The 12,337-nt window shown below is 35.2% G+C and overlaps 1 protein-coding gene and 1 long non-coding RNA gene across 5 annotated transcripts in view; one reads left to right on the top strand and one right to left on the bottom strand.

The window, feature by feature from the left end:
• LOC136838800 (uncharacterized) overlaps positions 1–12,337 on the top strand; it is a 412,093-nt gene that overhangs the window by 167,661 nt on the left and 232,095 nt on the right. For both annotated transcript variants that reach the window (XR_010853112.1, XR_010853113.1), the window contains one exon: positions 4,360–4,525. This is a non-coding gene — a long non-coding RNA (uncharacterized lncRNA). The remainder of the gene's footprint in view (positions 1–4,359; positions 4,526–12,337) is intronic.
• The window catches only part of Cht10 (Chitinase 10), a 113,382-nt gene that overhangs the window by 82,087 nt on the left and 18,958 nt on the right, over positions 1–12,337 (bottom strand). The gene's annotated exons all lie outside the window — the stretch shown is intronic.

Genomic DNA, 12,337 nt, shown 5'->3' with positions numbered 1-12,337 from the left:
GCTAGACGCTACGACTTAATGTCTGGAAGTTGATTATCTCTCTCTCTCTCTCTCTCTCTCTCTCTCTCTCTCTCTCTCTCTCTCTCTCTCTCTCTCTCTCTCTCTCTCTCTCTCTCTTTGCTAGTTCCTCTTCCACTGAAAAGTCCCTCTTCTCAAATTTGACATGAGTTCACCAAGTGTGTTCGTTGTTCTGCCTATAGTATGGGAATGAAAGTGATTGATTTAAGGTGGATTTTGCAACGAGGGTGTGACTTATTCGTTGAGTTTTACAAGTTTGTATCTCAAATAACGGATGTCATTGTTGCTTACTGAGTTCCATCTATATATTTTAAGGTTGCTGCCCATTTTTACAAGATAACTTGAAGAAGATTTATTTTGGATATTAACGATAACACGAGATAATGCATATTAAGGTTAAATCGAACTAGGCTTATGCCTTTCATACGAGCGAAAAGTTCTAATAGGTTTGTATGAAGTATGAAGGGAGTTACTTTTGGTGACAAAGTGAAGAATTACTTCCTTATTACTCTACATTCTTGAAAAATAGAACGATACCACTAATAGCAGTGCATTCTCTTTGTGTTTAGATTGTTTACGAGAAGCAAATATTCGCTTTGCGTATAGACTATGTAGTGTTTAGAGAACACCCGCATTTACTTCTTTCTAAAGAAGTTTATGGCTATATCACTACAGTAGTATTTATCCATATCTTAGCTGAAATTCAAGTTTAAACATACGTCCCTGTAGGGAAAATGTAGTTCATCTCCCTTCCAGATTCTTCTGCATGCTTCCGGAAAATAAATTTTAGTTTCATGCATAGCCTTTCTATGCGTCATTTCGGAAAATATCCTCTAGCTCCTCCAGTCCATTTTGCATAGCCTTCATAAAAATATTTTTGAGCTCCCGTACAAATCTTTTTATTTGTAAAAATATAGTTTAGCGATGCAATTTAGGTGGCTCGTACCTGGCAGATTCTCCAGCAACTAAATGACAGTACCTGGTGACTCCCTTTCCTGTAGATACCTGGTTGCTTTGAAATTAGGCGATGGAACGCTCTGGGCGTCTTAGCGTTTCGTGAGGTCCTGTTTGTTACACAATGTTGCCTCCTGGGCACAGCATCATCCTTTCCGCGTCCTGTGACGATTAGACCAGCCGTGACTCCCGAGTCTCCGATTATTAAGGTGTAATGATATAGCATCTTCGTGGAAGGGACGTTGGTCTGTAATTATCGCATTTCGTCTCAGATTACGTCTCTGATTCCCTATAATTGCGGGGTTTAAAGGCTGTTAATTTTCACAGATACGAAGCCAGTCGTTGTCTCTTTTTTTCGTGGAGACTTACAGTATTTCCAGCTTCATTTTCGATATATACTCAGAAATAATTACTTTACCATTTGAAGCTATATTGGAATCGGATAGTTAGAATAATAGGTCCGTGAATAGCTTCAATAAAATGATTACTTTATTTATCCAAGCTAGCTCGTGGATAAAGAAGAGTATAAAAAAACTCCATCTTATTGTTAGAATAGCCAAATAACAATAATTGGTTTTTGTGATTTATGCTTTGATATTAATGGAAAGGAAACGACCTAAGAAGAAATCTTCGAACCTACTTGAAGTCGTTTATCCTCTTTTTTTAAACATCCATTCCCCCTTCATTCTCGTCTTTTTACTGTTTCTTAGCTTGACTGACAGACTGTCTGGAAAAATATTCGGAACTAGTTTTGGCTAGGTCTGAAACCAGTCTGAATCTCCAGGACACATCGAACCCCCTTGAATATTAAAACAAAATATCGTTTTATTTTTGTTGTTGATACACCGGGAATCTGATGTAACTATGAATAATATATTCCCATTATGAATATCAATTATGGATACATAATGCTATCATCTTGTTAATTTTTAAAAATTTAATTTAGGAAACGTTTGCCTTTGACTTGTGGAAATGATGTGATACATTCGATGCATTATTCTAGTTCAGGAATCTGAGCTTTACAGAAGATGCTCAGTGGCTAACAGTAGGTAGAGAGAGGAAGCAAAACTCCTCCTAATGTTACGAGTTTTAGCGAAAAAATGTAGATAAGTCACAGCTGTTAAGTTACCCTTCTGTAACGTCCATACCTTTATAGCCACATAATTAGTAGTGAAAATAGGGTCACAACTCGAATGTTAATAAGATAATTTAAATAGCTCTAGAACATGAAAATAGCTTAGTAACTCTAAAACATTAAAATAATTTATATAGCTATAGAATGTTAAAGCAATTTAAATAGCTCTAGAATATTAAAATAGTTTGAATAGCTCTAGAACAGTAAAATAGCTTAATAGCTGTAGAATTTTAATAGAATATAAATAGCTTTAGAACTTTAAAACAATTTAAATAGCTCTAGAACATTAAAAGAGTTTAAATAGTTTCAGAACGTTAAAACAGCTGAAATAACTGTGGAACATTATAATAGCTTATTAGCTCTAGAACATTAAAATAGTTAAAATTGCTTTAGAACATTAAACTAGTTTAAATAGCCTTAGAACGTTAAAATTGCTTAAACAGAACTAAAATATAAAAATATTTTAAATAGCTGTAGAACATCACATTGCCCAAATAGCTCTTCACCTATTTTTAATCCCTTCTATAACGTTTGAGTAGCGAATTTTTTTCTGTTTAACTCGGGGTCTGGGCTTCTCGCCGCAGGAGAGGGAAATCTCTTGAACTAATCTTAAACTAACGTTAAACTCGTAAAAATATCCCAGTTGACCATAATGGTGACTTTTATCGTCGTTTAGGAATGTACTCGGTCTCCAAACAATTAGCATATTTTATCAGCAATGTTGTCTAGTTCATTCTAGAAAATTGTTACCCTGTCCCATTTTTTTTGTAAACTTTATTGGAGAGTTCATTGTATAATACAGTTTGATGATAACTCCTTAACCTTTTGATGTGAAAATTATTATTATTATTATTATTATTATTATTATTATTATTATTATTATTATTATTAATTTTATAAATTTAGCTTTTGCTCGAGGAGACACAGTCTTTTATCTGAAATCTCAAGTTTTCAAATTCCATTTCGAACTTGTCTTGCGCCGAGGAATGTTGTATTCCGGTTTCAGTCCGGTGCAGATAGCAAGGAACAATGGAAGCCTTCATAATTTATAAGTACTGTAATTCTTATCTGGATTAGCTTTCGGGAGCGAAGTATTTCTCTTATATTTTTCAAATCTGGTCCTTGGTGTAAGGCGGTTCATAATTTAAGCCCTTTAACTTTTAAAAATCCTTTCTGCATATGAATCAACCTGGTATTTTTTCTAAAAACGTACGCATATTATATATATATTATATATATATATATATATATATATATATATATATATATTATATATATATAAATATATATATATATATATATATATATATATATATATATATATATATATATATATATATATATATATATATATATATATATATATATATATATATACATATGTATATATATATGTGCGTGTGTGTATTTATAATGTATATGTATATAATATAGATATGCGCGTTTTGATACTGTCAGCCATTCACTGATTCATTTCAGCTGTATGTATATATTTATTGGTAATTAAAATGTCTGATGTAGAGAGACAAACAAACTGCAGATGATTATGTAATGGAGTGCTAAGGTCATTGGACTTTGTGGGTATCTGTGTCATTACCTGGTTTGAAAGATCGGAGTCGTGTAACTTAACCAGACTCTCTCTCTCTCTCTCTCTCTCTCTCTCTCTCTCTCTCTCTCTCTCTCTCTCTCTCTCTCTCTCAGACAGGTTTAGCGTACAGTGAATGCTTATGGGAACATATAAATTTTCTTTTGAGTTGTAATTTGCATGTAAATGGCATTCTTAATTAGCTGTGGCTGTAGGATTTTCCGGGATAATTATGGCCAAGACCCGGTTTGAGCGAAGCGGGATTTGTGTTTGTTGATTTGATGAGTCTTTTGTGATGAATAACATTACTGGGATTATCAAGATAAATTATAGAGTTTCTGACAAGTCCCATGACTCATACATTAAGGTTATTCTTCTTGTAGGGCTTGGTGGCCATAAATGTCATTGGACACCGAATTTTCATCGGTTTATTCACTTTTACAGTCGATTAAGTAATTTTGAGATTTTGCTCTGCGTATCGTGCACTGAGAAAAGATTCTCTTTTCTTTCTGTGATAATTTTGGTTATGTAACGTCGCACATATATCATAACTCGTAAATTTCATTATCCAAGCACATAATTCTTAACCGATACTTCATTCCATAATTCAGTATATGCAAATATTGCCCACAGTCTTTAATAGAGTCATCGTAATTTTTCTTCCCAGAGAAAATCCTCCGGACGACGCCAGAGCTGGGTCCCTCTTCCCAAGGTAATGATAGTCGGCTTTGACAAAGTCTCTTATCTTCTCTGGAGGATCTGTCGAGGAGGAGCACGCCATCTATCATCTTAGGTCGAGGTCATGGTACGCGGAGGAAGGGTGTTATGAAAAGGTAAGTGAATGCCATGATTGACTCGACATGATTTGTTGGCCAAGTGTTCGGAGGTTTGGCTTTTTCCAGGTGGCTTAGTGTGTGTAGTCGGTTATGTAAGTAATTTGTTTTTCTATCTACTTATCTCTTTGTGTAATTCGGGATGCTTTGACATTTACTTTGTTATGTTGTCTGGGTTTCGTCTTGTTTTTTTTTTTTTTCTGTGTGGCATTATATTGTTCTGCTGTCCATCAGATGTACAGAAAACATTGTGGCGGCTATACGAAGACTGTTACACCTGTAGCTATTGCTTGAGGCCTTCATCAGCCATTGTCGCTAATGGTGGAAGATGGAACAACGTAGGTTTATTGGGGCTTTATCATATTTTACTGCCTGCTACCTTCAGAAGCAGTTTCTCGTAAATGTCAAGACCAGTTGTTGCAGTTACCGTTTAGTTCCAGTAAAATACAGTTAATCTGTGCCCCTTTGCCATTAACCCTTTGATTTATGGCAAGTTTTCTATCTTGGCTGGGCCGTCCATCACTGTTATAGCGACTGCCTCGTCTCGATAGATTATGACCTAATGATGGAAAGTCGTGCCTTTGGATACGGATGCTGTGGATATAAGTTTGGCACGTATGGTCAAGTCGGTTGGATAATCGATGTATTTTTGTAGTTTAGACATGAATCTACTTTTATATGTAACTTATTTTCTAACTTACTTTCCGAAAAGTTGAACGGAGGACAGTTTCAAAATTTTTCATAGGAGGCTCCTACTGCCAGCTTGGTTCCTTTAGTTTTGTTTATTATTTCGTCATTATTACTATAAAATGGAGAATACCGATGTTATGGTTGTAATGAAAATGCAGATTTGTTTGGCAGTGATTGTATCAGCCATCCTGTCGGAGGCAACACACACACACACACACACACACACACACACACACACACACACACACACACACACACACACTACAGCTATATTTACTCATACTGTCACATGCATTGTAACGCCGCCAATTTTTTTTTTTTTTTTTTTTTTTTTTTTTTTTTTAGTAGCGGGACTCCCTTCTTGTGCAGCATTTTTCCTATTTCACTGATCCCAGCATCAAGTGAATAAGAGTTCTCTTTTTAGCTCAGTTAATGTGAGTATGTGTGTCGATGTAGATGCATCTATATCGACACACCGCGTGAGGTTTCAGGAGATAAACAAGAGATAGGGGAAATTTCTCAAATTATCATCTTGAGAAAAATCTGAAAAATATTTGATATTCAGCGAAAAATCAGAAAAATATTTGATATTCAGCGTAGATAATGAAGATATTTTTGACGACATAAATCCGTATTACATATTAGATACGTATAATTTGCAAAGGGAAAGTTGTAAAAATCAGTTCATCGTTCTGCTGCGATTTTACAAGCTAAAAGTGCATTTAAAATGTAGTCGTAACGTGCTTCGTCCGAGACCAACAAGTTATTGATAACTGTCCTCGAAATGACTTTTTCGGTGAATCAGAATGTACAGTTGTTCAGGCGTTTTGTTTCAGTCATGTATGTTTTTGTCTTTATGCGCCTCTGTAGGTGGTCTAGTATCTTGCGGGATCTGAGTAGTCTAGCGTTGAATAGTTTTCAACGTTCGTGCGTAACATCGAAATTACTTTTGGGGTCAGGCGATAATTACCATGTAAAGATTTTTCTTAACTTTTTTATTTTTATGGTCTTTTGGAAGGGCGATTTGTGTTTTTCAAGTATAATGGTTTTATTAGCCTTAACCGTTAAGGCTATTATTATTATTGCTGATGTTTCGTTTATGTTTTGCTTAACTTGTATTTCTTAATTCGATCGAAAATTAATTTTTAATTTTTAATTCCAAATACAAAAGGTTCCTCATTACTACTGTACATTTATTAACCGTATTTAATTTTGCCTCTGTTTGATTTTGCCTTTACAGCAAGCAATTCCTTTTTGCGTTACTGTCTAAAGATCAAGTTATCCAGATGAAATTCATCTTCATCGTAACCATGAAGTAAGCATTCCTCATTTTTCCATTTGCATTTTAACTATCACCAGTATCTTTTTTTCTCCTGCTCATTCTTCACCACTTCTTTTCCGAGCAAGACGAGAAGCACGTATGTAGAGCCTGTTCTCTCTCTCTCTCTCTCTCTCTCTCTCTCTCTCTCTCTCTCTCTCTCTCTCTCTCTCTCTCTCTCGTATTCTGCTCCGCCTAAGAAGATGCTTGTCTGGGAGATGTCTCTAAACCGCCCAAGCTTGCAATCAAGCCCAAGCACCTCCGAGCTTTCATCGGGGTTATATGGAGATGGATGCAGCCTGAAGGACTACTTCATTTGCGTACAAGGGGCTGCCCACTTCGCCCGGTGATGGATTAGCCGGGCCTTTTTCTTCCTCTCCCTTTTCTCTCTTTTCCATGTGCATGTTGCACTCGAGGCAGAGTTGAGGAGGTCTGGCCTCTCTCTCTTTTGTCCCTGCCTGTCTTTCTCCTCTTTCTCCTTTTGATTTTTCTTTCCTTTTAAAGTGGTTGTTCCCGAGGGATTTTACAAAAGGATTTTTTTTTCTGCGCCTTCTCCATCTTCTCGTTCTTTATTTATGTCAGTTCCCTTTCCCTCATTTTTTTTTAATCTTTATTTTCTTGGTTGGTGATGTTGAGGCAGTCGGACATATTCTTGTATTTTCTTCTTTCGTAATCCTCCTCTTCTTTTGGAGATTTCCACGATGGAGTGCCTTGCCTTGCGAGTGGAGGAGTTAAATGTAAATCTGCTTTCTGAATATTCGGGCATTTTTCTTAGTCGTGATCGTATAGGTAATTGTTACAGTGTTTCACATTGTATAATCAGATTTACATGAATTATTATACACGATCTCCCTTTTCCGTTTTGTTAAGTTAACCCAAGAGCAAGCTAAAGAATAGATAATTATTGTATGAAATACATTTAGAGTAAAATGATATTTTTGTTTGAATACACGTTACATCACATGGAAGGTAATAAAATCTCTCTCTCTCTCTCTCTCTCTCTCTCTCTCTCTCTCTCTCTCTCTCTCTCCACTGGAGTATAATGTTGATTATGGAGATTTTGTTTGTGAGCAGTAAATCGATTCGAGGAGAACATAGCCAGCAGCGGGTTGGCTTTTCATGTTATCAAATATGTGTGTATTTATCACTTTGAAATCTTTGTTTGAGGCAACAGAACAACTTTAATCGGTACATAATTTAACAGCCTCTCTTAAGCTTCCTCTTTCACGCAGCCTACTATTATATTTCTCGTTAACAATAAACATTTCACGTGTCAACCCCATCTCCAAATTCTCCGCCTTACAAGATCGAAGAGCCAGAACTCATCAGAACTCTGTAATTGAAAATAAGACGAATGTGAAGCAGTCAAAGGACTCGGCCGCTTCCAGGCTCTGTGTGAAATCAATTGGTCTTTCTAACGGATGGCGGCCTTTGGCTGTAACTCACTCTCATGGAACGCGATCGCCATTACTCGTCAGTCATCTGAAATATATGACCTGTGGTGTTCTTTGTATATTCCATACCTACTTATCGTTTCACTTCAATTATGATCCGCGTTGAAAGTTATCGCTTGTTCCGTAACTGTAGGCGGGGAATAACATTTACTCAGTTATGAATAATAGATGTGCAACAAAGGTAGAGAGTTCAATTTACATTTTTTTAGTCTTTTCATATCAAGGTGTCATCGTACCACAGTGACACTTCCTTTATCATTTTCAGGTATTGAATTATTATGCGCCCATAAGGAATTATATAGAAACAGTTACCGAACAAACATTGTATACGAATAATTTTGAAAATAACAATGTAACAGAAGATGAATTCAGGTTAACCTATCCGTTCTTCTTAACGGTACCGTTCAGTAAGATTAGACGGGCGACGGTTGGCGTCTGGTGTTTGAGGACAAGAAGAAAATAGAATAGTGACAAGGGGTTGGTCGCGTTCTACTTACGAGTGCCGTCCTACGTAAGGTCACTGGATAAAAAGACAACGCCCATACAGTGCTTACCTGGAAGGAAGGAGAAAATTATATTAGAGTGACATCCTCGTTGTTTGTCTGGAATTATGTTGACATTTACTCGTAAGTTTCTCACTTTAAGAGCAACCCATTTTGTTGTGTGGTTTGGTCTAAGATATTCCTTTTAAAATGTCTCTCAGGTCCTTGTTGGATTCTATGTATTTATTTTTAGTAAATAATGAATAAAACTTAATTTGAGATTATCCTTAATTTAATCACAGCTGGGTGGTTCCCAGTTCAGGTAGTAGGAAAGTTTAACCTTAAAAATACGCATTCAGCTTTCAGGTTTCAGAGCATTTTATTTTCTTTTAAAGATTATGGGAAATTGAGTATGTAACGGTGAAAAGCATCTGACTTGTGGCTAGAATAAACAAGTAAAAAAATATGCAGAAGTTTCTTCGGCACAATCGAGCTTTCTGTACAGCCGCTATGGGTTATGAATCTTTAACCACGGGCCGGTGATGGCCTATCCTATATAGCTGCCAGAAGCACGATTATGGCTAACTTTAACCTTAAGTAAAATAAAAACTACCGAGGCTAGAGGGCTGCAATTTGGTATGTTTGATGATTGGAGGGTGGATGATCAACATACCAATTTGCAGCCCTCTAGCCTCAGTAGTTTTTGAGATCTGAAGGCGGACAGAATAAAGTGCGGGCGGGCAGACAAAGCCGGCACAATAGTTTTCTTTTTCAGAAAACTAAAACCAAAGTCTGAAAATTTCAGGCAGAACGTCGCTAGAATATTTCCTGATAAAAACAGCGACTAATTCTCCCTTCATACACCAGAGAAAACGGGTATCACCATTTCAAAAGAGTGCATATTCTCAAGCATGTTTTTATCTCACATCAAAAATCCCAAAGGCATGAAAATGCTTGAGTTCATGTCAAGCCAGCCGTGCACTGGCGATGTGATATCATCTCTATGTCTTTAGTTTTGCATGAAGGCAGCCTGAGGTCCCTCCTCTTTTCCAGTAACATAACCACTGATGCGAAGGTTATTAGTACAAGAAGCTCAACGAAGTGAGGGTAACTGATGCTTGCAATTATGCGGGAGATTGGCGGTAGGGAATTTTTCCTTCATTGCTTGCTTGTCTAACTATTTTCGATTTGCCAGATAGGGGTTTTAAGTGGTTGCTTCCTCGACTGTTATCTTGGAGTGGGAGGGGTGTCGGGCGAATTTTTTGTATTGATGAAGTTGTAAGTTTCTGCTTCAATGAGTTTTAACGAAGATGTTCATGGATGTAAAATTTTCTGTTTAATAGCAAATAATTGCAACCTGTCAGTCACGTGGACGATTAATTTTAACAGCGTGTATGAATGGAAGTCATGCGATATATAGTAATTTTCTTTAATTATCATGATGCTGGACAGTATATGCTTCTTTCATTTATTATTATTATTATTATTGTTATTATTATTACCCTCGTCATGCTATAGGAGAATAAAGTCTCTCATATAAAGCTGCGTTGAAGGAATCAACAAGCATATGATTGACATTCATTTACAAGACCTCATGCAATAGGCACAAGGTATTACAATATCATACTCATTAACTTAGTCGTCGCTCGACAGCCTAATGGATATTACATCTTTTCTCATCCCTGCCTCGTATATCAATGTCGAGCTGAGGAATTTGTCCAATATGTTTCCTCTTGTGTTGTCACAAGCACCAGAACTTATCCGGTAGAGATCGTACGTTTATCTATTGGTTTATGCTTTGTATTCTGTCAAATAAAATCGTCAAACGGACAGGCACCACTTTGACAGTCATATACGTCTATCGGCTGGGGCCTCGGCCCACGTCAGTGTCATCGCTTCCTTAGGAGAACCCGTCGCCTTTTAGGACATTTTTTGGGGGAACGTTTCTCTTATTATTATATTTATATATGGCTTGTGCCGATTCTGGATTCGTGGTTTAGGTTAAGGAAATTTTCTTAAAGGTACATGACTTTTGAATTGTGCTCTCTCTCTCTCTCTCTCTCTCTCTCTCTCTCTCTCTCTCTCTCTCTCTCTCTCTCTCTCTCTCTCTCAGGTAGTACGCAGCTGTGTGAAATATTTAATGTCATTGGTTTTCTACAGTTGTCTTAAATTTTTGTTTGTCCACCTAACATCTTCGCATTCTCTGCACTATTCTGGAGTACTGTGTGTTTCAGTGTTTTTTTTTTCTTACTTAGCGGGATCATTCATAATCATATGGCAGATTTTCAGATACATGAGCCAAGGATAAGATCATTGGCCTCAGATGTTGGTTCATTCCAGGTGAGTATGACTTAGTTCAATGTGGAGAAGTGATAGATTCTTATTGGTGAATTACTTAGTTTGTATGGGTTTGTTCCCTTTGTAGGAAATACTTTAAAGACGAGCTATTTATCAAAATTGATATTTTCGTTCTGTGTGGGCTAATTTATATTTTTGTGCCATGTTTTCTAATTTTTGCATAATTTACTTTTAATGAAAAATTTTTGTAATTCATGTAGATGAAATCATATTTGCCTGTGTATGGCACAGCACACACACATATATAAATATAATGTATATTTGTGTGTATGTATGTATTTATGTATATAATGTACAAATTAAGTGTATAATATACATATATGTATGGTTAGTGTGACATGAACAGTACGCTACGGAAACGTTGATAATTATGAAACATTAACAGTAACTAAATGTATACGTAAATCCATGCAGGCTGTAATATATATATATATATATATATATATATATATATATATATATATATATATATATATATATATATATATATATATATATATATATATATATATATATATATATATATATATATATATATATATATATATATATATATATATATATATATATATATATATATATATATATATAAGGCAGTCCAGGTTTACGACAGGTCCAGCTTACGACGTTCCGAGGTTACGACACTTTTCAAATATATTCATCAGAAATTATTAATTATTTCTGGGTTTATGACGCATCATATGCCAATCCGACAGAAGAAATATGGTCCAAAACAGCAGAATAATCCAAACTTGGAGGTTTTTTGATGAAAAACTCAATAAAAATGCAGTTTACATCGTTTTCAATACACCCAAAGCATTAAAAGTAAGGTTTTCCTAGGATTTTTGACGATTTTCGACGATTTTTCGGTTTACGACAATTTTCGGTTTATGACGGGGTGTAAAAACGGAACCCCGTCGTAAAACGGGGACTACCTTATATATTATATATATGTATACATATATATATATATATATATATATATATATATATATATATATATATATATATATATATATATATATATATATATATATATATATATATATATATATATATATATATATATATATATATATATATATATATATATATATATATATATTTATATATATATGAAACAACGGATTGGTTGCTAGGCCTTTTGACACAACGGCCCTTTGCTAGCAGACCGATGAAAAATATAAAAATAAGTTTACAAGAAAGTGCGTATAATGAACAGATGACATCCAGACATCCCAGAGGATGGGGATTATAAGGAACAGATGCACCTGGAATCCAACACAGTTGTGTCGAAAGGCTTAGCAGCTGCTCTGTTGTTTCATTTTTCCTAAGTGGCATTTGCCTTTATTTATACAGTCATCACGTTCCATATCTTCGTGAATCATATCATCGTGAATACATATATATGTATATATATATTGTATATACATACAGTATATATATAAATATATATATACAGTATATAAATATATATATATATATATATATATATATATATATATATATA

Source organism: Macrobrachium rosenbergii, chromosome 5, assembly GCF_040412425.1.
Source record: "Macrobrachium rosenbergii isolate ZJJX-2024 chromosome 5, ASM4041242v1, whole genome shotgun sequence".
Classification (NCBI taxonomy): domain Eukaryota; kingdom Metazoa; phylum Arthropoda; class Malacostraca; order Decapoda; family Palaemonidae; genus Macrobrachium; species Macrobrachium rosenbergii.
Note: the sequence above shows the minus strand (reverse complement) of the source record. Positions and strands in the feature narration are given on the sequence as shown.